Source organism: Salvelinus fontinalis, chromosome 38 (assembly GCF_029448725.1).
Source record: "Salvelinus fontinalis isolate EN_2023a chromosome 38, ASM2944872v1, whole genome shotgun sequence".
Lineage (NCBI taxonomy): Eukaryota > Metazoa > Chordata > Actinopteri > Salmoniformes > Salmonidae > Salvelinus > Salvelinus fontinalis.
The window spans coordinates 33,031,901-33,059,866 of record NC_074702.1 but is presented as its reverse complement, the minus strand read 5'-3'; the positions used below and the strand labels follow the sequence as shown (position 1 = coordinate 33,059,866).

The window sequence follows — 27,966 nt, the reverse complement described above, 5'->3', positions numbered from 1 at the left end:
CCCAAAACGGGGTTCAAAGTGTCTGGCCATCCACTCACGCTATTCTCACGCTCTGATATTCAACTGAAACAAGGCGCTGGACAAACAGGGCCCACGACTGGGGGTAGAGGAGAAATTGGATGACATTTATGTCATGAAAAGAGGAGCCCTGACATTTCACTGTGAGTGACAGGAACAATGTGAGCATATTGGTTCTAATGTCACAGTGAGAAGGGACGGGGAATGCGTGAGGTTAGGGTCTTGCCTCGTACTGTCTCGCCCTGCCCTGCCAGGACTAACAGTGAGAGGACATGAAAGGACATGTTTGGGGCATGTTAGGATATGTTTGGGACATGTAAGGACACGTTTGGGACATGTAAGTACCTGTTTGGTCTGATCGTAACAAACTTGATTTGCTACTAGGATGATATTTGATGGTCAACTCAAACCCTGCAGCCTAAGACAGGTGCCTTTGACCTAGGAACTTTTATTTGTATTTTTATCTCACTGCACTGAACACTCAATGATGTACTTTAGTTAAATTGACTGTGTGCATGGAAATCAAGTAGATGAATTGCTTGGATCCCTCCTGAAAGCCTCCCTTCTTGTAAGATGATGTAGAAATAGCCTCCAGCCAAGTGCAAGATCCACTTCCTAGACCAGAAAAGTCCTTTTTAGTCCCTTTCTCATTAGCTCAAATTCAGCTCGACTCAAATTGAAGATGAAAATATTGACAATCAGCTTTCATGCCCCTCCTGTGACGTGATCTGGCCAGGCTACTCTGTGCCAGCGTTGTAAGACTTCACCCCATGAGAGCTGCAGGCTGGTCACAAGAAAGAGCCATCGATTTCAGACATTTGAAAAGGTCCTGAGGACCACTGTGCCACGACATTTCACAATTCTCTAGCAAGCAGGGAGAGTACTTGAAAAGAGTGCAATGGTTAATATATATTTTTTTTTATGGCCTTCCCCAAACCATAGCCTTAGCCACTCGAAAATAATAACCATACTGTACCCTTTGAGTTGTTTATGTTTTATTAACCCTGTAACCACACGGAATGAATCCTGTAACCACATTGAATTAATGGGTCAAAAATCGTTCATCCGATTACAGAACATGAGATCATCCCACAGAGCAAAGAGCTGTGCCAACCAGAACCCTGTTTCCCCTGCACCCACTCGCCCCCTCCTCTGGACCGGTTGACAGGCAAAGAGACGGGGGCCTACGTGCAGACTGGCACCATCTCTTCTCAGCCCCTGTCCTCTCTCTATTAGAATCTGCATCACTCCCTCTCTCTCCCTCTCCCCTCCCCGTGTGTTGTCAAAATCACCCCATATTACTCCCTTCACACCATTGTCCCCATGTAACAGTGGCTAACACAGACACAATGGCATGCTAGTTCAAACACACACAAGCTAAAAAGGCACACACACACACACACACACACACACACACACACACACACACACACACACACACACACACACACACACACACACACACACACACACACACACACACACACACACACACACACACACACACACATTGTGGTGCATTGTGGGAGAGCCCAAACCACATTAATGGTAATCGTATGCAGGATGCATCACTGGCAGCATAATAGTCCTCAGGGCCCTTACAGTTCCCATTCAAATATGTTTGACAACATTCCCGGTTTCCCTGATTTAGCTTTTCTTGTTTAACTTTTGTGGGTTATTGTTTTACTCGTATACAAACCAACCACATTACCAAAGAAATGTTGTCTAACTGTTGCTTGCTGACTGTGGATAGTATTTATTTTCCCGTACTTTTTCTAAGTACCATACATTATTACTCTGAGAGTAATAATTCCACTCTATGCTCTAATGGCAGGGTTGTACGACGGGAGTGTTCAGGGTACTTAGAAGGGTGCTGACACATTTAAAGGCTTTGAACGCAAATTTAGCATTTCTACAAGAGACTAATTTGAGGACTGGTGAGCACTTCAGGATTTGCAGGGACCTGGTAGGTCAAACTCTAACTTTCATAGTAAATCAAGAGGTGCTGCCGTTTTGGTTCTACTTCTATTTGTAGCTACTGAAGTTATTGCTGATCCTAAGGGACGAAACGTCATAGTAACTGGTAAATTGTTCTCTGCCCCTCTTGTTTTGGCTAGTGTTTACCTTTTTATCTGCTATACCCAATTTTGATTCCCATTAATTGATTTTACGGGAGATTTAAACTGTACAATATCCCCAGTTCTTGACAAGTCCTCACAAAGAACTACAGGCCCGTCTAAATGTTGTCACGCCCTGACCTTACAGATCCTTTTTATGTCTCTATTTTGGTTTGGTCAAGGCGTGAGTTGGGTTGGGCATTCTATGTTTTGTGTTTCTATGATTTTCTATTTCTATGTTTTGGTTCTCAATCAGGGACAGCTGTCTATCGTTGTCTCTGATTGGGAACCATACTTAGGTAGCCTTTTTTCCCACCTGTCTTTGTGGGAAGTTGACTTTGTTTAGGCCACATAGCCTTTGAGCTTCACGGTTTGTTTTTGTAGTGTTTATTGTTTTTGTTCGGCGTCTTGTTTAATAAAGGAACATGTACGCTTACCACGCTGCACCTTGGTCCTCTTTTTCCAACAGCCGTGACAAATTTGCCCTACTTTTTCAATATTATGTTCAGAAATATGCTATGTTCGAGGCCTGGCGTTTCCTACACTCTACAGATAGACCGTATTCCTTTTTTTTCTCATGTTCATCAAACATACTCCCGCATTGATTACTTATTTTTGAACGGAAAATTCTGCCTAACCTTCGGAGGTGACCTGATGAGAGTGTTGTTATTTCTGACCGTTCACTATTAGTGCTTGAGCTAGAGTTTCCCCAGCAACCTCCTATGTGTTATCGATGGCATCTTAACTCCTTTTTACTCTCAGATTATGAGTTTGTCAATTAAATTTATTCTGAAATGTTCTGTTAGTCACACGTCTGTGGAACTTGTTCAGTTGATGTCTCAGTTGTTGAATCTTGTTATTTTCATACAAATATTCACACATGTTAATTAAGTTTGCTGAAAATAAACACAGTTGACAGTGAGAGGACGTTTCTTTTTTTGCTGATTTTATATATGACACTGTTATAGATCCGTCTCCCCTTTACTGCCCTTTTTGGAGTACTGCCCATAGGTACCCCGCCGTGAAGAATTCAGTCGGACACTGTTGCTTATACAACACTTTTAGCTAGACGGCTAATACTCCAGAACTGGAAGATGGCAGTTCCTCCATCTTATAAATATTGGATGGGAGATGTGTTGTGCTCTCTGAAATTAGTCAAAAATTCATTCAACACACGTGGGAACTCCAAACTGTTTTATGATGCTTGGGCTCCATTCCAGTCTTACTTTAAACAGTCCATCCTCTGATGGCATTCATTTTAAAACAAAAATAAGACTGTATTTGACACACCTGTGATTTACTGGTTGGAAGAGCATATCTTTTTTTATTTAACCTTTATTTAACTAGGCAAGTCAGTTAAGAACAAATTCTTATTTTCAATGAAGGCCTAGGAACACTGGGTTAACTGCCTTGTTCAGGGGCAGAACGATGTTTTACCTTGGCAGCTCAGGGATTCAATCTTGCAACCTTTCAGTTACAAGTCCAACACTCTAACCACTAGGCTACCTGCCACCCTTAATCTTTGTGGGGGTGTTTTTCGGAGGACATTGAGGTTGGTGATGTGCCTATTGATTCTTATTGAGTGAGACTTGTGGATGCCTTATTCCTCTTGCCCTGTCAGAGCCTAAAATGTGAACTTGTTTTGCCCAGATCTGTTTAAATATATATATATATACAATTAGGTACCGAGATGAGATCCTCAGACCCCTTGTGAGACCCTATGCTGACACATGCACATTTGTGACGTGCTGGAGGTCATTTTGCAGGGCGCTGGCAGTGCACCTCCTTGCACTAAGGCGGAGGTAGCGGTCCTGCTGCTGGGTTGTTGCCCTCCTACGGCCTCCTCCACGTCTCCTGATGTACTGGCTTGGCTCCTGGTAGGGCCTCCATGCTCTGGACACTACGCTGACAGACACAGCAAACCTTTTTGCCACAGTTCGCATTGATGTGCCATCCTGGATGAACTGCACTACCTGAGCTACTTGTGTGGGTTGTAGACTCCGTCTCATGCTACCACTAGAGTGAGAGCACCGCCAGCATTCAAAAGTGACCAAAACATCAGCCAGGAAGCATAGGAACTGAGAAGTGGTCTGTGGTCACCACCTGCAGAATCACTCCTGTTTTGGGGGGTGTCTTGCTAATTGCCTATAATTTCCACCTTTTGTCTATTCCATTTGCACAACAGCATGTGAAATTTATTGTCAATCAGTGTTGCTTCCTAAGTGGACAGTTTGATTTCACAGAAGTGTGATTGACTTGGAGTTACATTGTGTTGTTTAAGTGTTCCCTTTATTTTTTTGAGCAGTGTATTTACAAATCCCAGGGGATTCGATGAGGAAGTATTACATCACTGTTTTTCGTTCTGTCAGTGTTGTCAGCCTTGTTGGCCTCTGTTGTGTTTCTCCTCACATCCTGCGTGTTACCATGGCATCCAAAGAGTACTCTCTTGGCCGTCCTGTCAACCTCCTCTGATCACCGGGACAGGACCACACACAATTTGCTCATACTGTCACGTTCTGACCATAGTTCTTGTGTGTTTTGCTTGTTTTAGTGTTGGTCAGGACGTGAGCTGGGTGAGCATTCTATGTTGTGTGTCTAGTTTGTCTGTTTCTGTGTTTGGCCTAATATGGTTCCCAATCAGAGGCAGGTGTTTTGTGTTGTCTCTGATTGGGAATCATATATAGGTGGCTTGTTTTGTGTTGGGGTTGGTGGGTGGTTGTTTCCTGTCTCTGTGTTTTCGCTGCACCAGCTAGGACTGTATCGGTTTGCCACATTTTGTTATTTTGTATTGTTAAGTGTTCACTGTTTATCATTATTAAATATGTTGAGCACCAACTACGCTGCGTCTTGGTCCGATCCCTGTTACACCCTCTCTTCTCGCGAAGAGAGGAAAGGCTGCCGTTACACATACAAAACAAAACATAAGACGACACAATGCTTTCCTGAACATTTATCAAGCACCATATTAAACACTGAGTGTCAAACACCAATAGCAAATGACAGTAACCAATACTTGAAGCAGAGTGAAGATAAGGGGTGTACAGAAAGTACTGCCTGTCTGAACATAAAGACAGACTGGTCCTTATAAACCATGGTTGTTATAAATCAGGACTGATTCCGAGAGCAACTGAAGTGAGCGTCCTAATCATGAAGACTGCAGCTGGGAACCCCCCGAGGAGGGGTAAGTGTGCAGAAGGGGAATGACCTATGGATGAACATAGTCTCATGAGTTTAAGGCTTTGGCTTTGGTACCAACTGTCTGGGAAGAAATGTGCTTCCCCTTGACAGGTTTATCACATGCAGATAATGTGAAGAATCTAGACTTGGGTTTGTTCCTTGGTCTTGTAGGACCGATTCTCGATGAAAATAGAGATTTATGAGATTGAGGATTTGTTTTTCTGCATATCATCACAACACTTTTTATCGTTCCTGTGCGGTTACGATTAAATCAAGATTAGATTGGACGATGTTGACAGTCAAACTGAATTATGACCATGGGTTTGCTCATGGGTGTTGGTCGCTCTAATACGTCTTAATGTTAGTTTGTTGGAGGAGTGTGCCCAGATGAGGACATGGTGTACCATTACCCAATACATCTAAGAGAGGCCCCACATTTGAGCCTTCAGGCTCTCTGAAATCGGAGACATTTTCACATATGCCATCAATAAATAATGAAAAAATGGTTTGTAGTGTTTGTTTTTGCAAACAAAACAAACGTCAGAAAAGGGAAAATCACAGTTTAATGTGGAGGCAGAACGATACGATAAGGATCATCCGTTCTTTTTCTCAGATGGAGGTTATTTGACTTTGTGTGGTACTCTTTGATGATGTCACAATGTGTGAGTCTGGTTGCAGAGCCAGGTCTGGAGCTAGTACCTGGTGGCTGATATATTTATATTTTCGTCATTTATCAGACGCTCTTATCCAGAGCAACTAGGGTTAAGTGCTTTGCTCAAGGGTACATCGACAGATTTTATCACCTAGTTGGCTCGGGCTTTCGGAACAGTGACCTTTCGGCTACTGACCCAATGCTCTTAACCGCTAGACTACCTGCCGCGTTGATCGTTGTTCCCCAGCACAAGTTAAATAGTGTCTCTAATCACAGGCACAGTTTTTAGGAGGCAGGTGGGATCCTTTTCTCTTACTGAACCTTGGAGAAATGTGTCCTCTAGTGAACAAGGTCTGCTCGGAATTATGACCACATGTTACATGAAAACTTAAAAAAAAAAAAAAGATTGTAGCTTACCCACCCACACACACACATACACACCCAGATACACATAACCACATGTACTCAGACATGCACACAAATGCATGGACCCGCACGCACACACACACAGCTGGTAGGTCAGCATCTCGCCAGGCCGTGCTCGCAAGGGCTGTTTGATTAAGAAACGAGAGCAGCAGGATAGAGTTAACTGAATTTCCTCTGGGAGTTTATAGCAGCCGTTAGTTCTCCCACGTGTAAATGAACTTGAGTGAAAACAGCTGCTTCACGTTAGCTTTCTTTCACAAGACATCCACAGAGGTATACGCTAATAACCCTCTGTGGCACTGCATCCATCCTCTGTCATTAATCTCTCTTTCTGTCAATTTGTCCATTAAATCTTGCCCCACTTCTCTTGCTTGCGACACTGCTCTAGTAGTCCTCTGAGTCCTTAATCACAGTTATCACACATTGAGAGGTTGAAGATCAGAAAACCTCAGTCTCTTACACACCTTGTTAACTTCAGATATTGTATTACATTTAAATGACTTTGGGTCCTTGAAAGCACCATATAAGTTCCATGTATTAATATTTATTATTATTACATTGCCACTTTCATACAGTAGTTTGGGTTTTGAGAAGGCTCTTTCTCTCTGCAGAGGACCTTCATAGTTTGCCAGCCATGAGCCGTCCATGTGGTGCTCATGCCCAGATTACAGGGGGACGTTGGAGGGGCGGGGGGCACTGCCAGGGTGCAACGGGGGACACCCCTCACCTGGAGGGTGAGAGGGGGAAGGTCTTTGTGTGACATCATCACTTCACGATTCGCTGCTTCAGGGGACTGGCATTGGAACACGGGTGATTGCAACCCTACGGACTCAAAATGAAAGCAGGGGCCTGTGTCTCTCTGGGGTGCCCCAGCAGACCACCCCCACACATGCTCTGTGTCCTTTCTAATGTCAAGGCTGTGGGATGTGAACTGCTACTATTGATTGGGCAGGAAGTGTTTTGTGTGTGGAGGGTACCAGGACACTCACTACGTGCCTCTTTTTAATAGTGCAGGAAAGAGACAATTTGTGTGTTCTACTGCGACTGGGACAATGTATGCCCATGCTAACTGTATACTCAATGTTTGGGCAGAAAGGAATGGTGTAACAATATGGAGGGTGAGGGATTGAGCAGGGAATGCACGTGTTTCTGTTGTGACACCAGAGGTTTTGTGTGTGTGTGTGTGTGTGTGTGTGTGTGTGTGTGTGTGTGTGTGTGTGTGTGTGTGTGTGTGTGTGTGTGTGTGTGTGTGTGTGTGTGTGCATGTGCCAATCCTACAGATAATTTGGTGTTCTATAGAAGTGATGGAAAGGTTGTGCAATTGCAGTGGGCCACACACTCGGTAGGGGGCACTCTTGCTGCAGCAACAACAGCTGTCTTTTGGGTGGAGAAATAGGTCACTGGCCCTGTCCGGCCATGGTCTCACTGGCCAGGGCACAACATCCTGGTGTCCTACAAACTACTTTAACCCTACTGTCTATGGATACTGCATAACTGCCCTTTCGTTTTAGGAAATAAATCAGATTTAGAGCGAGAGTCCCAAACTGTTCCATTTCTAAGGAGTTGACTGTATGCTTAGGGCAATATTCTTCAACCTTGGTAAAAATGAATACTTCAATGAATACTAGCCCTAAACCTATTGCCTATGAAAGAGTTAACGAACACTAAACAACTGTCTCAAAATCCTGTCTCATAAGTTCCATGGAAGTGAATCCTGTCACTGTTTGGGAGTTGAAAGGGTTAACTTCCTTCCGATTCCTAACCATCAGCTGCCCCGTCATGAGTGTTTGGGGATGTCATACCTTCGACTGAAGGCAACCGCTCACACAGCAGAGTCTCCCCAGATCTTTACTCAACCTTTCTTTCTCTTCACATTGACAGATATGGTGGACACCATGCTCAGTGGAGTTTTCCTGATATTATTACATCTTGTTCTGAGGGTGCTCTGCCTTGAGGTTGAAAGAAATGTAATTGGTCGGATGATATGCACAGTGTGCATTAGCCATGATGGGTGACATTTTCTTGACGCAAAAAGAGCAGAGTCTATGCATTTTGCATTGGAGCTTTGTAGGGGCAAATGTAGCCTATATCGGTTTGAATTATTATTATTTATTATTTTTTAAATGTAACCTTTATTTAACGAGGCAAGTCAGTTAAGAACCAATTGTTATTTACAATGACGGCCTACCCCGGCCAAACCCGGACAATGCTGGGCCAATTGTGCGCCGCCCTATGGGACTCCCAATCTCGGCCGGATGTGATACAGCCTGGATTCAAACCAGGGACTGTTGTGGCACCTCTTGCACTGAGATGCAGTGCCTTAGACCGTTGCGCCACTCGTGTTTGTTGAAGTTCAAATGTAACACAACCTTAGAAAGGGGGCAGGTGGCTTTCCTAAAATCAAAATACAATAGTGGATATTTGATTTACCCGCCATCTCTAGCTTGCAGCCCAGGGCTGTGATTGGAACTAATTACATTTGGTAGTTGCATTGCTCAGGACCCGCTGTTCCAGGATCACACGTGACTCTTAAGTTAGACCAACACGTGCTGCATAGGTCCACACCACAAATCAAATGTACTCCCTATACCTCCTGGGGTAATGCAAAAGTCAGATCAATATGAAACATGTTATGATTCCATTATATTCTCTCTCTGTTCACGAAGCACTTTGACAAATGGATTTCTCTGGATGTTTCTATGTATTTGTTTTCTGCAGAGTTTTGTCAAGGTTCCATTGACTTTGGAAAAGACCCAACCTACTTTTATCTGTTCACATTTGCATTATACCGTTTATTCTCTCTCTCACCCTGCACCTCCGCTGTCTGTCTCGCAAATGCACGCACGCACATATGAACGCACACACACACACACACCCTCTGAAAGGTCAGTCTACCACAGCCCGTGTGTGTGTGTGACATTAACAGGACGTGGCCAATCTTTGAAGGGGAGGACAGATGGTGTATATTTCATCCTGTTGTATTTATGTGTTTATTGTCAGGGTGTCTGTAACATCTTGCCGATGACGCAGCAGGATCAGATGTTGAGCAGCACATTGTCTCTGTTGTCTGGCTCACTGCTCTGTGAGACATCACATGATCTCTGTAAAAGGAAATCAGAACCAACCTTGGATGGCTTTCAGCAGCCCTACTTTTAAAAGGGTCTGTCATCCGGAACCATCTGGCTTGTCTGGTTCTGGGCGCGGGCTGCAAAATGTCTGTACCTGTCAGCTCGGCTTTTTAGGAGACCTAGTAAAAATCCCTTAAAACGCTAATTAGCCTTTCGTTACTTTTGTGTGATCTCCAAGACACGGATCCATATCCAACGTGCACTCTGCTCTGCGTTTGGACATACGACTGCACTGGGAGGCTCAGAGAACCAATAGGAGCTAACAGTAAATCCCAATGACACATCTACTATGACCACTGCACAGTGTGTGTGTGTGTGTGTGTGTGTGTGTGTGTGTGTGTGTGTGTGTGTGTGTGTGTGTGTGTGTGTGTGTGTGTGTGTGTGTGTGTGTGTGTGTGTGTGTGTGTGTGAGAGAGAGTGTGTGGGAGCATGTGTGTGAAACTCCACTTCAAAGACTTGCAATCGCCTCAGTAAGGCTGATGTGGAGCGAGGCTTACCCCTCTTTTGCCCTCTCTCTCTCTCTCTCTCTCTCTCTTCCTTCCTCCCTCTCCCTCCTTCCCTCCCTCCCCTCGCCAGCTCCACATGGAGGATATGTCCAGCTGCTCGGGCTTGATCTGCAGCAGGCCATTGCGGGAAGGAAGGTGGACCCCCACGCTGCCTGTTGTTTGGGGGGAAGCCCACCTAGAGGCACCGGAGAGGTAGCAGAGGAGAGGAGAAGAGGGGAAATGAGAAGAGGGGAGAGGAGAAAAGGGGAGGAGGGAAGATGAGAGAAGAGGAGAACAGCGAAGAAAAGAGGAGAGGAGAGACAAAAAGAGATGAGACTTGACGAGAGAGTGGCCCCTGCCCTGAAGAGAGCTCCACCAGGCCTCATCATGAGCCTGCCATGTGTGCTTCCCTGCCTCCCTGCCTCAAAAATCAAAGGGCCCATCACACACCCCCGCGCTCTCTCCACACCCCACGTTTGCATTACATCATGTGAACCCATCCCTTTATTAAAGTCTGCGGGTTCCCAGCTGCAAAAGATGACCAGGGTGAGACAAGTGTTGGAGTTCCACCCAAGAATGCTTCCCTGTGGCCTCAAGAGAGTGGATGAGCATATTTGGTCAGGCATGGGATGGCACTGAGTCATCCAGACTACCCATCCTTAGAAGACAAACAACAATAACACACATAAAGACACAGATAGACACAGATATAGACTCAGATGCATATAAACAAACTCAGACACACACACACACACACACACACACACACACACACACACACACACACACACACACACACACACACACACACACACACACACACACACACACACACACACACACACACACACACACACACACACACACACACAGCAACACGGAGACATGTCTTTCATGGGAGTGTTCTGTTGCGGCCCTCACAATGAGGAGAGGAGTGAGGGACGAGGGGCTGGTCGGTGGGAGGACGCCCAAGCATCTGGATCTCATCAGTAGATCTCACAGAGGAGCACAGCAGCAGGAAACGCATACAGAAACAAAAGGGCTGCTAGTTCAGTGCCCGTGATGGAACCATCCCGGTCTTAAAGACCTCAGAACTCGGCCTGCAGAGAGGCACCTCAGGAGAACCTGCATAGTGGTCAGAGTCATACCTTTTTACCACTACTGAGATGAACCAAAGTGAACAAAGCTCTAAAGGTTTATTAATGTAGTCCTGATCACAACCTCGCTCAGCTCTGCAGTCCATTCTGCAGTTAGCGCCTGTCTTTTCCAGTGGAATAGAGGGTTGTAGTCTCCCCTCTCAAAGCCGCCCTACACAGACCAGGGCTGTAGCCTCACCCTGTTTCGCTGCATTTGGACCGTTTTCTCTAGAAACGTCTAAATATTTAGTTGAGAACATCTGTATAACAGGCAGCTTGCCATCAGGGCCGGCCGGATAGAAAGACAAATGAGGACAATGACACCACAAAACCAGAGAGAGACATATATCCAATATTTTTTGTAAATATTTTCTTTGAGGGAGAAACTCAATATACTTTAAAAGGACTAAAAACCAAATCAAAACTCTGTAGAAATTATAATGGACCTACATTCGTACAGTTTCTTGACTGTGTCCAGCTCGCTAATAATCACTGAAATGAAAGCTAGACAGTTAGGGAGCCAAAATGATGGATAGAGGACTCTTTTTTTGCACATTTTGACGGCGAGGAAATATAAGCAATTTTCAGTGCGGCCCTCCGGCAAAATGAGTTTGACAGCCCTGCTCTACTCTCTCAGGGGAGGTATGGGGAAATATGCAGGTTGACGTTCATTGTCATGAATCTTACCCTGGAGGCTGCTCACCCTTTCCCCAGCTGCAAAATAAAAATTGTCTATATTAATTTTTTTAATGACAACAAGAATGCAGAGCTGGCTCCAGAACAAGATTCATGACGCAAAACTCCAACCTGTGGGAAATGTGAGACAATGAATTATGTGACAACAACAGAGGAGCTGCAGTCTGTCCAATGTTGCTGGGAAATTACCGCTCGATCTGTTTTGCTTAGTCATTTATGTATGTACAAAACCATTGCGAAGATACCTTCACTGAAAACATTCTATGAACATTTACAAAAGAAAGTCCAGAAGGTCCTTATTGTATCTGTACCCTTTTCACCATTATAAATCTAGATTACTCTTCTGAAGCATTCTCTAAATGGTACGAAATTCCATCTCTGTATACTTTGGTTCCATATCGAGGTTAACTTGAACGGTCTCCTTCGGAGAACGTTACATGAGACCTCCAGCAGCTCTCCATGTGCTTGTGCCACTAAAAGAAACACTCATCGAGTTACACCCATCACATTCCTCATATTCAGCTCAATATAATCTGTATGTTTTTACATGGGTAACAGAATGCCAAATGCGTGTGTGACTAGGCGCGAGCCTGGAAGAAAAATCGAAATAACATTGTGATATTACCAAAACAAGTTAGTCTCTTGTGATGTGACGCCATGCTGTTTTGGAGGCTTATCGGTTTCCTCCTCTACTCTTCTTTTGGCTAATCACAATTATATTACATCCACATAGTTTCTTCTCAGACATGACAGCATGTCCATGATTCATTCCACCAAGGCTAAAGTCATCCAGGAGCTGTAGGACATTTACATTTACATTTAAGTCATTTAGCAGACGCTCTTATCCAGAGCGACTTACAAATTGGTGCATTCACCTTATGACATCTATTTGAACTATAGAATGTTGCGGCATTTTTGGAGCTAGAAACATAAGCATTTTGCTGCACCTGCGATAACATCTGCAAAACTGTGTACACGACCAATAAACATTGAATTGATTAAGGTCAAAAATCATTATATTTCCTTGATTCCAACAGTTCACCCAAAATTGTTGATCTAAAATCGCAAGTCAAATCGCAATTACAATATTTGGTAAACAATAAGGCCAAACTTTTTTACCCATATCGTGCAGCAAACAGAGTGTGCAAAGCTGTCATCAAGGCAAAGAGTGGCTACTTTGAAGAATCTCATATAAAATATATTTTACATTTGTTAAACACTTTTTTGGTTACTACATGATTCCATTTGTTATTTCATAGTTTTGATGTCTTCACTACTATTCTACATGTAGAAAAAAATAGTCAAACTAAAGAAAAACTCTGGAATGGGTAGGTGTGTTCAAACTTTTGACTGGTACTGTATATCTTGCCACCCTAGGGTCATGCACACCTCATAATTTTTTATTTTATTTATTTAACCTTTATTTAACCAGGTAGGCAAATTGAGAACACGTTCTCATTTACAATTGCGACCTGGCCAAGATAAAGCAAAGCAGTTCGACACATACAACAACACATAGTTACACATGGAGTAAAACAAACATATAGTCAAAAATACAGTGAAAAAAAAAATAAGTCTATATACAATGTGAGCAAGTGAGGTGAGATAAGGGAGGTGAAGGCAAACAAATATATGTATAAATAAATAAAAATATAAATATATAAAAGGCCATGGAGGCGAAGTGAGTACAACACAGCAAGTCAAATAAAAACTAAAAAAAACACTGGAATGGTTGGTTTGCAGTGGAAGAAAGTGCAAAGTAGAGACAGAAATAATGGGGTGCAAAGGAGCAAAATAAATTAATAAATAAATACAGTAGGTAAAGAGGTAGTTGTTTGGGCTAAATGTTGAACTTTTATTATTCAAAAACATAAAATAACAGCATACTGGGAAAAATATGAAAAATATTGTTATATGTTATTTTGGCCATATCGCCAAAACCTGGGGTAGAATTATTAGCTTGCTCTCTCCTTTAGCTCAACCCACTACCGTGCCGCAACCATCCTAGCTTCACTGTGCATCCGGAAAGTATTCAGACCCCTTGACTTCTTCCACATTCTGCTACATTACAGCCTTCAAAAATGGATTAAGTAAAAATAAAAAAATAAAAAAAATAAAAAAAATAAATAAATCCCTCATCAATCTACACACAATACCCCATAAATGACAAAACAAAAAACATTATTTAGAAATGTTTGCAAAAAAGAAATAAAATACCTTTGCTATGAGACTCGAATTTGAGCTCAGGTGCATCCTGTCTCCATTGATCATCCTTGATGTTTCTACAACTTGATTGGAGTCCACCTGTGGTAAATTCAATTGATTGGACATGATTTGGAAAGGCACACACCTGTCCATATAAGGTTCCACAGTTGACAGTGCATCTCAGAGCAAAAAAACAAGCCATTAGGTCAAAGGGATTGTCAGTAGAGCTCCAAGACAGGATTGTGTTGAGGCACAGATCTGGGGAAGGGTACCAAAACATTTCTGCGCAATTGAAGGTCCACAAGAACAGTGGCCTCCATCATTCTTTTTTCATTTAACTAGGCAAATTCTTATTTACAATGACTGCCTAGGAACAGTGGATTAACTGCTTTCTTCAGGGGCAGAACAACATATTTTTACCTTGTCAGCTCTGGGATTCAATCTAGCAACCGTTTGGTTACTGGCCCAACGCTCTAACCACTAGGCTACCAAACTTCTTAAAAATGGAAGAAGTTTGGAACTGCCCAGCCAAACTCAGCAATTATCAGGGGAGAAGGGCCTTGGTCAGGGAGGTGACCAAGAACCCGATGGTCACTCTGACAGAGCTTCAGAGTTCCTCTGAGGAGATGGGGGAACCTTCTAGAAGGACAACCATCTCTGCAGCACTCCACCAATCAGGCCTTTATGATAGAGTTGCCAGACAAAAACCACTCCTCAGTAAAAGGCACGACAGCCCACTTGGAGCTTGCCAAAAGGCACCTGAAGAAGGACTCTGACCATGAGAAACCAGATTCTCTTGTCTGAAGGAAACCTAGCACCATCCTACAGTGAAGCATGGTGATGGTGTGGGGATGTTTTCCAGCTGCAGGGACTGGGATACTAGTCAGATTCGAGGGAAAGATGAATGGAGCAAAGTACAGAGAAATCCTTGATGAAAACCGGCTCCAGAGTGCTCAGGACAGACTGGGGTGAAGGTTCACATTCCAACAGGACAACGACCCTAAGCACACAGCCAAGACGATGCAGGAGTGGCTTTGGGACAAGTCTCTGAATGTCCTTGAGTGGCCCAGCCAGAGACCGTACTTGAACCCGATCAAACATCTCTGGAAAGACCTGAAAATAGCTGTGCAGCGAAACTTCCCATCTAACCTGCAGGGGAGAATGGGAGAAACTCCCCATATATTTCCAGTTTTTTTTTTGCAAACATTTCTAAAAATCACTTTTTTCTTTGTCATTATGGGGCATTGTGGGTAGATCGATAAGGGGGGAAAAAATACTATTTAATCAATTGTAGAATAAGGCTATAACGTAACAACAAAATGTGGAAAAAGTCAAGAGGTCTCAATACTTTCCGAATGCACTGTATAACATCTCCTCCCCTCTTATATTAACAATGGTCATCAAAATTGTTAAAAAGGTTCTAATAAACAATTCTAATAAACGCAAACAGTCAGACAACGGATGAAGATAATCCAAATTCTTAGGACGTCTTGTATGTTGACATTTGTCAAGTACAGGAGGCCACGTCATGTATTGTATGGTCTGCGTCGCTGTGTGTCTCATTCTGATGGTCGTAAGGTACTTGGTTATCTGCATGAACCCTGGCTAACAAGTTGAATGTCACGATCGTCGTACCTTTGAGGAAGAGTGGACCAAGGCGCAGCGTGATACAAATACATCTTCTTTTATTTAGAGAAGACGAAACACGAAAACGAACACTTTTATAAAACAAAACAACAAACGACCGTGAAGCTACAAACGTTAGTGCATACACAAGCTACAAACGTTAGACATAGACAATGGCCACGTCCCGCACCCGGCGGCTCGGGTGCGGGACGTGGCCCCCACTCCACCATAGTTAATACCCGCTTTGGTGGCTCTGGCAGATCCTGGCTGAGTGGCGGCTCTGGCAGATCCTGGCTGAGTGGCGGCTCTGGCAGATCCTGGCTGAGTGGCGGCTCTGGCAGATCCTGGCTGAGTGGCGGCTCTGGCAGGTCATGGCTGACTGGCGGCTCTGGCAGGTCATGGCTGGCTGACGGCTCTGGCTGGTCATGGCTGGCTGGCGGCTCTGGCTGCTCCTGTCTGGTGGGCGGCTCTGGCTGCTCCTGTCTGGCGGACGGCTCTAGCGGCTCCTGACTGACGGACGGCTCTAGCGGCTCAGGACAGACGGGCGGCTTTGAAGGCTCAGGACAGATGGGCGGCTTTGAAGGCTCTGGGCAGACGGGCAGTTCAGGCGGCTCTGGGCAGACGGGCAGTTCAGGCGGCTCTGGGCAGTTTACTTATGAAAACAATTCTCTCATTTAGAAGCTAAAGTCACATTTCACCTTCTCACAAATAGCTTCATATTTAACTTCTCTGGGATAGTTGACAAGCAACCCCAACCCCCCCCCCTCCCCCCCCCTCACTGATTAGCATCGCGTCACAATGAAAAAGGAAAATCTAAATATCATTAAATCACAAGTCCAAGACACCAAATGAAAGATACAGATCTTGTGAATAAAGCCACCATTTCAGATTTTTAAAATGTTTTACAGGGAAGACAAAATATGTAAATCTATTAGCTAACCACGTTAGCAAAAGACACCATTTTTCTTTGTCCACCATTTTTTCTCTCCACCAGTAGCTATCACCAATTCGGCCAAATAAAGATATTGATAGCCACTAACCAAGAAAAAAACTCTTCAGATGACAGTCTGATAACATATTTATTGTATAGGATAGGTTTTGTTAGAAAAATGTGCATATTTCAGGTAGAAATCATAGTTTATAATTGCACCCACCATCACAACTCGACTAGAATAAATACAGAGAGCAACGTGTATCACCTAATTACTAATCATAAAACATTTCTTAAAAATATACAGCGCACAGCAATGGAAAGACACAGATCTTGTGAATTCAGACAATATTTCAGATGTTCTAAGTGTTTTACAGCGAAAACACAATAAATCGTTATATTAGCATACCACATATGCAAACGTTACCCGAGCATTGATTCAAGCCAAAGAGAGCGATATCGTTATCATCGCCAAAATATATTAATTTTTTCACTAACCTTCTCAGAATTCTTCCGATGACACTCCTGTAACATCATATTACAACATACATATAGAGTTTGTTCGAAAATGTGCATATTTAGCCACAAAAAAACTTGGTTATACAATGAGAATAGTAGCCAACCTGGGCTGAAAATGTCGGGCGCCATTTTGGACAGTGATCTAGCGTAATGAATAACTAATCATAAACTTTACTAAAAAATATAGGGTGGACAGCAATCGAAAGACAAATTAGTTCTTAACCTGTCTAGGATCAGCGTGGCGCTAGCGGCACCCCCCCCCCCCCCCCCCCCCACTGAAAAACCAGTGCCGCGAAATTCAAAAAAAATATTTTTTTAAAATATTTAACTTTCACACATTAAAGTCCAATACAGCTAATGAAAGACACAGATCTTATGAATCCAGTCAACATTTCCGATTTTTAAAATGTTTTACAGGGAAGACACAATATGTAAAGATGTACATCTATTACCTAAAAACACATTAGCATATTCCACCATCTTTTATTTGTCCACCAACACCAGTAGCCATCACCAATTCGGCTAAACTAAGATATTTATAGCCCCTAACCAACAAAAAAACTCATTAGATGACAGTCTGATAACATATTTATGGTATGGGATAGGTTTTGTTAGAAAAAAGTGCATATTTCAGGTAGATGGCATAGTTTACAATTGCACCCACCATCACAAATGGACTAGAATAATTACAATGAGCAACGTGTTTACCTAACTACTAATCATCAAACATTTCGTAAAAATACACAGCATACACGAATCGAAAGACACAGATCCTGTGAATACAGACAATATTTCAGATTTTCTAAGTGTCTTACAGCGAAAACACAATAAATCGTTATATTAGCTTAGCACATAGCAATTAGCAGCCCAGCATTGATTCTAGCCAAAGTGAGCGATAAAAGTCAACATCGCCAAAAGATATTAATTTTTTCACTAACCTTCTCAGAATTCTTCCGATGACACTCCTGTAACATCACATTACAACATGCATATACAGTTTGATCGAAAATGTTTATATTTAGCCACCAAAATCATGGTTAGACAATGTGAAATGTAGACAAGCTGGTAAAGAAAACGTCCTTGCGCCACTTAGACAGTGATCTACTCTTATACATAAATACTCATAAACGTGACTAAAAAATATAGGGTGGACAGGGATTGATAGACAATTTAATTCTTAATACAATTGCGTTATTACATTTTTTAATTTATCCTTACTTTTCAATACAGTTTGCGCCAAGCGAAGCTACGTCAAAAAACATGGCGTCCTAAGCCACTAAAATGTTTCGACAGAAACACGATTTATCATAATAAAAATGTCCTACCTTGAGCTGTTCTTCCATCAGTATCTTGGGCAAAGGATCCTTTCTTGGGAGAAATCGTCTTTTGGTGGAAAGCTGTCCTCTTGCCATGTGGAAATGTCAACTACGTTCGGGATGAACTGAAAAGCGTGCCCAACTTTTCACATCGTTGCAAAAATAAATGTCCCAAAATCGCACTAAACGGATATAAATTGCTATAAAACGCTTTAAATTAACTACTTTGTGATGTTTGTAACTCCTATAACGAGTGAAAAGATGACCGGAGAAATATAACAGGCTAAACTAACGCTTGGAACAGGAGAGGGTCGGTGTCTTCCACGCGCGTTACGCAGCAAGAAAAGACTTGCTAGCTAAAGGTTTTTTTCATTTGTAGGGCCTGTGAACGAGCAATCGAGCCCGTTGGAATCGTCATCACGTAAAGGCATCCAGGGGAAGACGTAAGAAGTGTCCGTATAGTCATAGCAACGACAGAGCCCTTTTAAATGACTTCAGAAAAGTGGCCAACGTTTCTCAAATCTGACTCCATGTCAGGGAAATTGCTGTAGAATGGGCTCTGTTCCACTTAGAGACAAAATTTCAACTCCTATAGAAACTATAGACTGTTTTCTATCCAATAATAATAATAATATGCATATTGTACGATCAAGGATTTTGTGGGAAGCCGTTTAAAAAAGTAGCCACATTAGCATAAATAGTCTAAACAGCGCCCCCATCCCCAACAGGTTAATGCAATCGCTGAATTACATTTCTAAAATTATCCTTACTGTGCAATACAGGGTTCGCCAAGCGAAGCTACACAAAACAAAATGGCGGCTTATGGGTTTGACATTTTTCAACAGAATAACGATTTATCATCAAAAATAGTTCTTACTATAAGCTGATCTTCAATCAGAATCTAGGGCAATGTATCCTTTCTCCGGTCTAATCGTCTTTTGGTCGAAAGATGTCCTCTTGTCTTGTCGAAATGGCCACTAACGTTCGACCGGTACTGGAAACGTGCCCAGCGCTTCAAAGTGCATCACAAAGAAATGCCTCAAAATTGCACTAAACGGATATAAATTGCTATAAAACGGTTTAAATTAACTACCTTATGATGTCTTTAACACATATAACGAATAAAAACATGACCGGCGATATATAAGTGGCTAAACCAAAGCTTGGAAGGAGGCCAGTCTGACGACCACTCTGCGTCGAGCGCACTGTTGAAAAGGACGTTCTTTCCGCTCCAGGGTCTATTTATAGAGCCCGGATTGCGCAATCCACTCCATTCAAAATCTCCCCGCTTACTGACATCTAGAGGAAGGCGTAGGCAGTGTTTGTAGCATCATAGCATTCACAGGGACTTATGAACTGACCTGGGAGCAGGGGCCAAGATTTCTGAAATCTCACTCCCTGGCAGGAAAAGTGCTGTAGAATGGGTTCTGTTTCACTCAGAGACATGATTCCAATGGTTATAGAAACTAGAGAGTGTTTTCTATCCAATAATAACAATAATATGCATATTGTACGAGCAAGAATTGAGTACTAGGCAGTTTAATTTGGAGACGAAACAGCACCCCCTATATCCCAGAGAGGTTAAACATTTACATTGCACAGAAATTCCATGTGAATCTGAGAATGTATAGACCTGAATGTATAGACCTGAATGTATAGACCTCAATAGGGTAGGGGGCAGCATTCGGAACTTTGGATGAAATGCATGCCCAAATTAAACTGCCTGCTTCTCGAGCCCAGAAGATATGATATGCATATAACTGGTAGATTTGGATAGCATAATAATATACGTGGTGTTTTCGCTGTAAAACATGTTGGCTGGATTCACAAGATGTATATCTTTCATTTACTGTATTGGACAAGTTAACCTTTACTGCTCATGCGTTCTGCCAGCGGAACTCCTCCCACATTCAACTGAAAAGGCAGAGCGTGAAATTCAAAATATATTTTTTAGAAATATTTAACTTTCACACATTAACAAGCCCAATACAGCAAATGCAAGGTAAACATCTTGTGAATCCAGCCAACATGTCTGATTTTTACAATGTTTTACAGCGAAAACAGCACGTATATTTATGTTAGCTCACCACCAAATACAAAAAAGGACAGACATTTTTCACAGCACAGGTAGCATGCACAAAGCCAACCTAACTAACCAAGAACCAACCAAACTAACCAACAAACAACTTCATCAGATGACAGTCTTATAACATGTTATTCAATAAATCTATGTTTTGTTCGAAAAATTTGCATATTTCAGGTATAAATCATAGTTTACATTGCAGCTACAATCAGAAATTGCACCGAAAGCAGCCAGAATAATTACAGACACCAACGTCAAATACCTAAATACTCATCATAAAACATTTCTGAAAAAATACATAGTGTACAGCAAATGAAAGACAAGCATCTTGTGAATCCAGCAAATATTTCCGATTTCTTAAGTGTTTTACAGCGAAAACACAATATAGCGTTATATTAGCTTACCACAATAGCCAGAAACACAAGCCATTTCCCAGCAGTAAAAGTTAGCGATCGTGACACACCAGCAAAAGATATATAATTTTTGACTAACCTTGATTTTCTTCATCAGATGACAGTCCTATAACATCAGGTTATACATACACTTATGTTTTGTTCGAAAATGTGCATATTTAGAGCTGAAATCAGTGGTTATACATTGTGCTATCGTAGCTACTTTTTCCCACAACGTCCGGAATTTTTTCTGACACTTTTTCTGACACACATATTCTGACCAAATAGCTATTCATAACAATAACTAAAAAATACATGTTGTATAGGAAATGATAGATTCACTAGTTCTTAATGCAATCGGCGTGTTAGAATTCTAAAAATAACTTCATTACCACATAAGGCTTACGTTATGTCGACCGAGTGCCCAAAACCTGGGCACAAAACTAATAGTACACAGTTCGACAGATATATGAAATAACATCAAAAAATGGGTCCTACTTTTGCTGATCTTCCATCAGAATGTTGTACAAGGTGTCCTTTGTCAAGAACAATCGTTGTTTGGATTTAGAACGTCCTCTTTCCCTCTTGAATTAGCAAGCGCAATAGCCAAGTGGCGCGAAGCTCTCCTTCCTGAACAAAGGCACACAACGCAACACGCCTAACGTCCCGAATACATTTCAAAAATCTAATAAAACTATATTGAAAAAACATACTTTACGATGATATTGTCACATGTATCAAATAAAATCAAAGCCGGAGATAGTAGTCGCCTATAACGAAAGCTATTCAGAAGGCAAATCCAGGTCCAACTTCGCGCCTTCCTGAAAACAGGAAATGGGTGACACGTCATTCCAAGAGGACGTATTCCATCTCAGACCAAGATAAACACAAGCATTTCTTCTCTCACTGCATCTTGACATCCAGGAAAAGGTGTATGACGTGCATGTATACTAATAGGTATCATGCCCATTTATAGGCAGGACCCAGAAGAGAGCATCGATTTCAGATTTTCCACTTCCTGGTCAGGAAGTTTGTGCCAAATGAGTTCTGTTTTACTCACAGATATAATTCAAACGGTTTTAGAAACTAGAGAGTGTTTTCTGTCCAATAGTAATAATAATATGCATATTGTACGAGCAAGAATTGAGTACGAGGCCGTTTAAATTGGGCACGTTTTTCCCCCAAAGTGAAAACAGCGCACTCTGTCCTCATCAGGTTAACTTCTTATGGCTGCAAGCCCGACGTCGGTACACTTATGACAACAGCCAGCTCAAGTGCAGGTCGCGAAATTCAAAATATATATATTTTTTCACACATTAACTTAATTTTTCACACATTAACAAGTCCAATACAGCATATGAAAGGTACACATCTTGTGAATCCAGCCAACATGTTCGATTTTTAAAATGTTTTACAGGGAAGACACTATGTAAATCTATTAGCTAACCACGTTAGCAAAAGACACCACTTTTTTTTACTCCACCAGTTTTTTACTCCATCAGTAGCTATCACAAATTCGACCAAATAAAGATATAAATAGCCACTAACCAAGAAACAACTTCATCAGATGACAGTCTGATAACATATTTATTGTATAGCATATGTTTTGTTAGAAAAATTTGCATATTTCAGGTATAAATCATAGTTTACATTGCAGCTACAATCAGAAATTGCACCGAAAGCAGCCATAAAACTTACAGACACCAACGTCAAATACCTAATTACTCATCATAAAACATTTCTGAAAAAGACATAGTGTACAGCAAATGAAAGACAGGCATCTTGTGATTCCAGCCAATATTTCCAATTTATTAAGTGTTTTACAAAAAAACCAAAATGTAGCGTTATATTAGCTTAGCACAATAGCCAGAAACACTTGGGCGCCGACGACTAGTTCACATCTACGACAGATATATGAAATAGCATCATAAAATGTTTCTTACTTTTGTTGATCTTCCATCAGAATGTTGGACAAGGTGTCCTTTGTCCAAAACAGTCGTTGTTTGGATTTAGAACGGCAACTTTCCCTCTTCATTTAGCACGCGCACTAGCCAAGTGGCACAGATCTCTCCATCGTCAACAAAGTCAGAGAACGGAACACGGCAAAACTCCCGAAAAAAATTCAATAATCTGATTAAACTATGTTGAAAAAACATACTTTACGATGATATGGTCACATGTATCAAATAAAATCAGAGCCGGAGATAGTAGTCGTCCATAACGGCAGCTAAACAGAAGGCAATCCCACTGTCCACCTCGCGCTCCCAAGAGTACCGGAAATGAGGGACACTTCATACAAAGAGCTTGTATTCCAATTCAGACCAAGATAAACACAAAATTTCTTCTCTCACAGCCTCTTGACATCCAGGGGAAGGTCTATGAAGTGCACGTATACTCTTACGTATCATGCCCATGTATAGGCAGAAAGTAGAACAGAGCATCGATTTCAGACTTTCCACTTCCTGGTCAGGAAGTTTGTGCCAAATGAGTTCTGTTTGACTCACAGATATAATTCAAACGGTTTTAGAAACTAGAGAGTGTTTTCTATCCAATAGCAATAATAATATGCATATTGTACGAGCAAGAATTGAGTACGAGGCCGTTTGAAATGGGCACCTTTAATCAGAGCTACTCAATACTGCCCCTGCAGCCATAAAAAGTAAATGTGTGAAAGTTAAATATTTCTAAAAAACATATTTTGAATTTCGCGCCCTGCACTTGAGCTGGCTGTTGTCATAAGTGTACCGACATCGGGCTTGCAGCCATAAGAAGTTTTAACGTGGTACCTTCAGGCGTTTGGAAATTGCTCCCAAGGTGAACCAGACTTGTGGAGGTCTACAATTTTTATTCCGAGGTCTTGGCTGATTTCTTTTGATTTTCCCCTGATGTCAAGCAAAGAGCCACTGAGTTTGAAGGTAGGCCTTGAAATACATCCACAGGTACACCTCCAATTGACTCAAATCATGTCAATTAACCTATCAGAAGCTTCTAAAGCCATTACATACTTTTCTGGAATTTCTTAAGCTGTTTAAAGGCACTGTCAACTTAGTGTATGTAAACATCTGACCCACTGGAATTGTGATACAGTGAATTATAAGTTAAATAATCTGTCTGTAAACAATTTTTGGAAAAATTACTTGTCATGCACAAAGTAGATGTCCTAACCAACTTGCCAAAACTATAGTTTGTTAACAAGAAATTTGTGGAGCGGTGGAAAAATGAGTTTCAATGACTCCAACCTAAGTGTATGTAAACTTCGACTTCAACTGTTACTTATACAGTTATACAGTTACTTTCTGTATAAAAACCCTTGACATCTTCCTCATCAAACCTCCTAAGATTGCTTTCTGTGCTGTATTGACGTAGCCTGAAAATGACATCTGCTGCTTTAGATTGTACGGTCATATCTCAGTTATTGTTTTCATATCTACAAAAAATAAGCTACTGTCTTTACTTTCAGAGTGTGAGCTGATCACGGGGTTGAAAATGTAGATATTGCCAGATGTATGCTCATTGTCTGAGGAACAGGCCGTGGAAGCTTCATTGCCTGTCCATAACCAGAGGTAATTAAACTGCTCTGTGTTCTTTTTCTCTCTTCCTCTCTGCCTGTCTTGTTGTACATGGAACCTGTCACACATGCATTAATTAAAAAAACCTTAAGATGTCAGCTGCTAATTTTAAGATTTACACCACATAAACACTCAGCCATTTTCACTGGACTATCAAACCCCTGTTGCTGCCAAGTCATGATTTCCCTGGGGGAGAGCCTTGCAATAACCAAGTGGTGAGACACACAGCCCTCTTAATTTAAATGTTTCAAGTACACTCAAATAGGTGTCTGCGTCACATACAGTCAGTAACCACTCACAGAGGCACACACACCTTGCATTTCTATAACCTCGGACCCACCCCAGTGTTCACTATTCATGGAGGAAGACCACAGGACCACAGAGATTAGGTCCCCCCCCCCCCCCCCACAAAACCTTTTCTTTCTCTCTGTTATGGAGAGATGTTTGGAGTGCTGTAACGTGTCAGTACTACAACTTGCTGCACAGTTTGGAGGAAGAAGGCTACCTTGACCTGTCAAATTCTATCCACCTCTTCTGTGTGGGATATGTGTCCCTACCTCGTTTGCGGGAAGATCTGCAGCATTTCGCAGAGCGTTGTAATAATCACCCTTTAAGTACAGAGGCAACCTGACACCGCACCAGCTGTGATATATCGGAATGTTCCAAACACCTGTGTCACGTTCCTGACCTATTTCTGTTAGTTTGTTGTATGTGTTAGTTGGTCAGGACGTGAATTTGGGTGGGCATTCTATGTTGTCTGTTTCTATGTTGGTTTAAGGGTTGCCTGGTATGGCTCTCAATTAGAGGCAGGTGTTTGGCGTTCCTCTAATTGAGAGTCATATTTAGGTAGGTTGTTTCACAGTGTTCGTTGTGGGTGGTTGTCTCCTGTGTCAGTGTTTGTCGCACCATACGGGACTGTTCGGTATGTTTGTACATCGTCATTTTTGTGTAGTCTATTTTTCCCTGTTCGTGCGTTCTTCGTGTTTTATTGTAAGTTCGTATGTATAGGTTTGTCTACACATTCGTTTTGTTATTTTGTTAGTTAATTCAAGTATAGTTCGTTTTCTGTCTTAGTTGTTTTGTCGTGTCTTTATTAAATTATGTCATTTCACAACGCTGCGCCTTGGTTCAATCACTACTCCTCCTCTTCGGATGAAGAGGAGGAGGATTACCGTTACAACCTGTGTCTGATCCAGACTATGCAGAGGCATGTGTCTGTGTGATGTGAGTGTCTTGAGAGATTTTCCTTTAAGTTTATCATCACTAATACAGATTTGTTTCTTTTGAGCATTCCAGATTCAGCAGGTGGAGGACTTGCTTTATCAGGAGGATAATCTGTATTCTGGAAACACTGACAATGGGGTCATTGTTCCTGACACCCCAAGCCCCCTGTCTACTGAGAATCTTGCTGTGCTGCAACTTCAAGTGAACCCTACCACTGACTCCTCATCTTTTGGTCTGGACATAATCATGCATGCTCTTCGATGAGTTATGAGTCTCCAGCCTTTTAGGTGCAGTCCTCCCACACTGTTTAGGATATTATTTTAGCCCCAGTGTCACACTTGATAATGGCAGAAATGTTTATTTTTTGGAGGAGGTTGAAAGGATAGCAGGCCCAGCTGTCAAAGTGAGAGAGTAGGCTATTCTGGATAGAGCAGGTACTTTTGTGTAGTGTATTTCTTATGAGGTTTTCTGTCCTCGGACACAGAGAGCTGTGAAAGCCTGTGTGCAGATTAAGAAGTCCCAATGAAAAGCAGTAGTACTCAGTCCTGGTCCTGGGGACTCAAAGGGATGCACATTTTTGTTTTTGCCTTAGCACTACACAGCTGATTCAAATGATCAAGTCATCATCAAGCTTCAAGTCGTATTTATGTATTCACCTGTGACGCTATCCTTGATATGATCCTACTATTGTCACATTCTACGCATGCACATGTATCTATCTATCCAATATTATCATCATTTGTTATAAGGGATATTACACTTATATTATACAGTATTATTAGTATTATTAAAAGAGATGCTTTACATTGAAATACAGATAGAGATGTAGTAGTCCCAGAGTTAATGATCCAAGTTCAGTTTTGCATTTCACATCCTGATGATTATGATGACTGACCGTTTTAGAATAAAAAAACAAAGCTTAATCATGCTCTCTCTCTATCCACCTGTCTCTCGTCTGCAGGTATGTTTTGATGTAAGAAAGGAAGCCAGTCCCATCATCGGCACCTCACCTGCTCTTAAAAGATAACCTTCGGGCCGACTGCGAGCCCAAGGCTGGTTAGGAGACACCGCTGAGACACTATGTAATTGTGATGAACTGAAAGAATATTGGGGTAGCACTGTAATTCATTAATCATATGCTGTCTTCCCTGCTCCTCTGTTTTACCTCTTTCCTTTTCTGTCTTCTACACCTATCTCCAAACCTCCTCTTTTTTTAGAATGCACAGCATATGTGTCACGCCCTAACCTTAGAGATCCTTTTTATGTCTCTATTTTTGTTTGGTCATTGCGTGAGTTGGGGTGGGTATTCTATGTTCTATGTTGTGTATTTCTTTGTGTTTGGCCGGGTGTGGTTCTCAATCAGAGGCAGCTATCTATCGTTGTCTCTGATTGAGAACCATACTTAGGTAGCCCTTTTTTCCACCTGTCTTTGTGGGAAGTTGACTTTATTTAGGGCAATTTGCTTTGAGCTTCACGGTTTGTTTTTGTAGTGTTTATTGTTTTGTTCGGCGTCATTTTGTTTAAATAAAGAAAATGTACACTCACCACGCTGCACCTTGGTCCTCTTCTGTTAACGGCCGTGACAATATGTGCATTTAAGTACAGATTGAACTTGTATTTATAATATTATATTACAATTATAATAGTTATAATGCATGTATTATGTATTTAAAACACCTGGATAATGAACTTTCAATAAAGCGTTTCACATTCTCCACTGCTTGAAATGAAGAATCTCTTTGGAATACTACACCTATCCTGTGTCCTCAGATTAAGGCAGATGAAGGAGTTAGATATGCATAGGAAGTGTAGTGTACTGTTTGTTTTCTGTATATATGAATTACAAATCAGCCTTTACTTAAATCATGTTTCTAGTCTATTGCATAGTTACAATGTGTAATCATTGATGTCCCAGGAGCAGGAGTGGTAAACACTGTTGAAGTGTATAATTGTAATACATACATGCAGACACAGCATCATTCAAAGAATGGAGTTTGATACACCTGGTATTGGATATGAATGAAAAAGAATGTCTAACAGAGATTCATACCTGAACCACACCTTCATTTGCCAAGGAAGAGTACATGATCAGTGAATATATTCAATGTACAGACTACAATGTGGGGATCTCATGCGTGATAATAACTACAGTTCATGTATATAGGACTTGCATCCATGGCAAAATAAATATATTATATTCTACTCAATCCATAGGCTTCATTAATGCCATTTAGACTTCAAGTCGATACAACAACTATGATAGCTG

The 27,966-nt window shown here is 41.8% G+C and overlaps 1 long non-coding RNA gene across 1 annotated transcript; it reads left to right on the top strand.

Moving 5' to 3' along the window:
* On the top strand, nt 1–27,244 carry LOC129837724 (uncharacterized). Its single transcript, XR_008756743.1, has 2 exons — nt 1–355; nt 26,662–27,244. It is a non-coding gene; the product is annotated as an uncharacterized LOC129837724 (long non-coding RNA).
* Nucleotides 27,245–27,966: the final 722 nt, after the last annotated feature.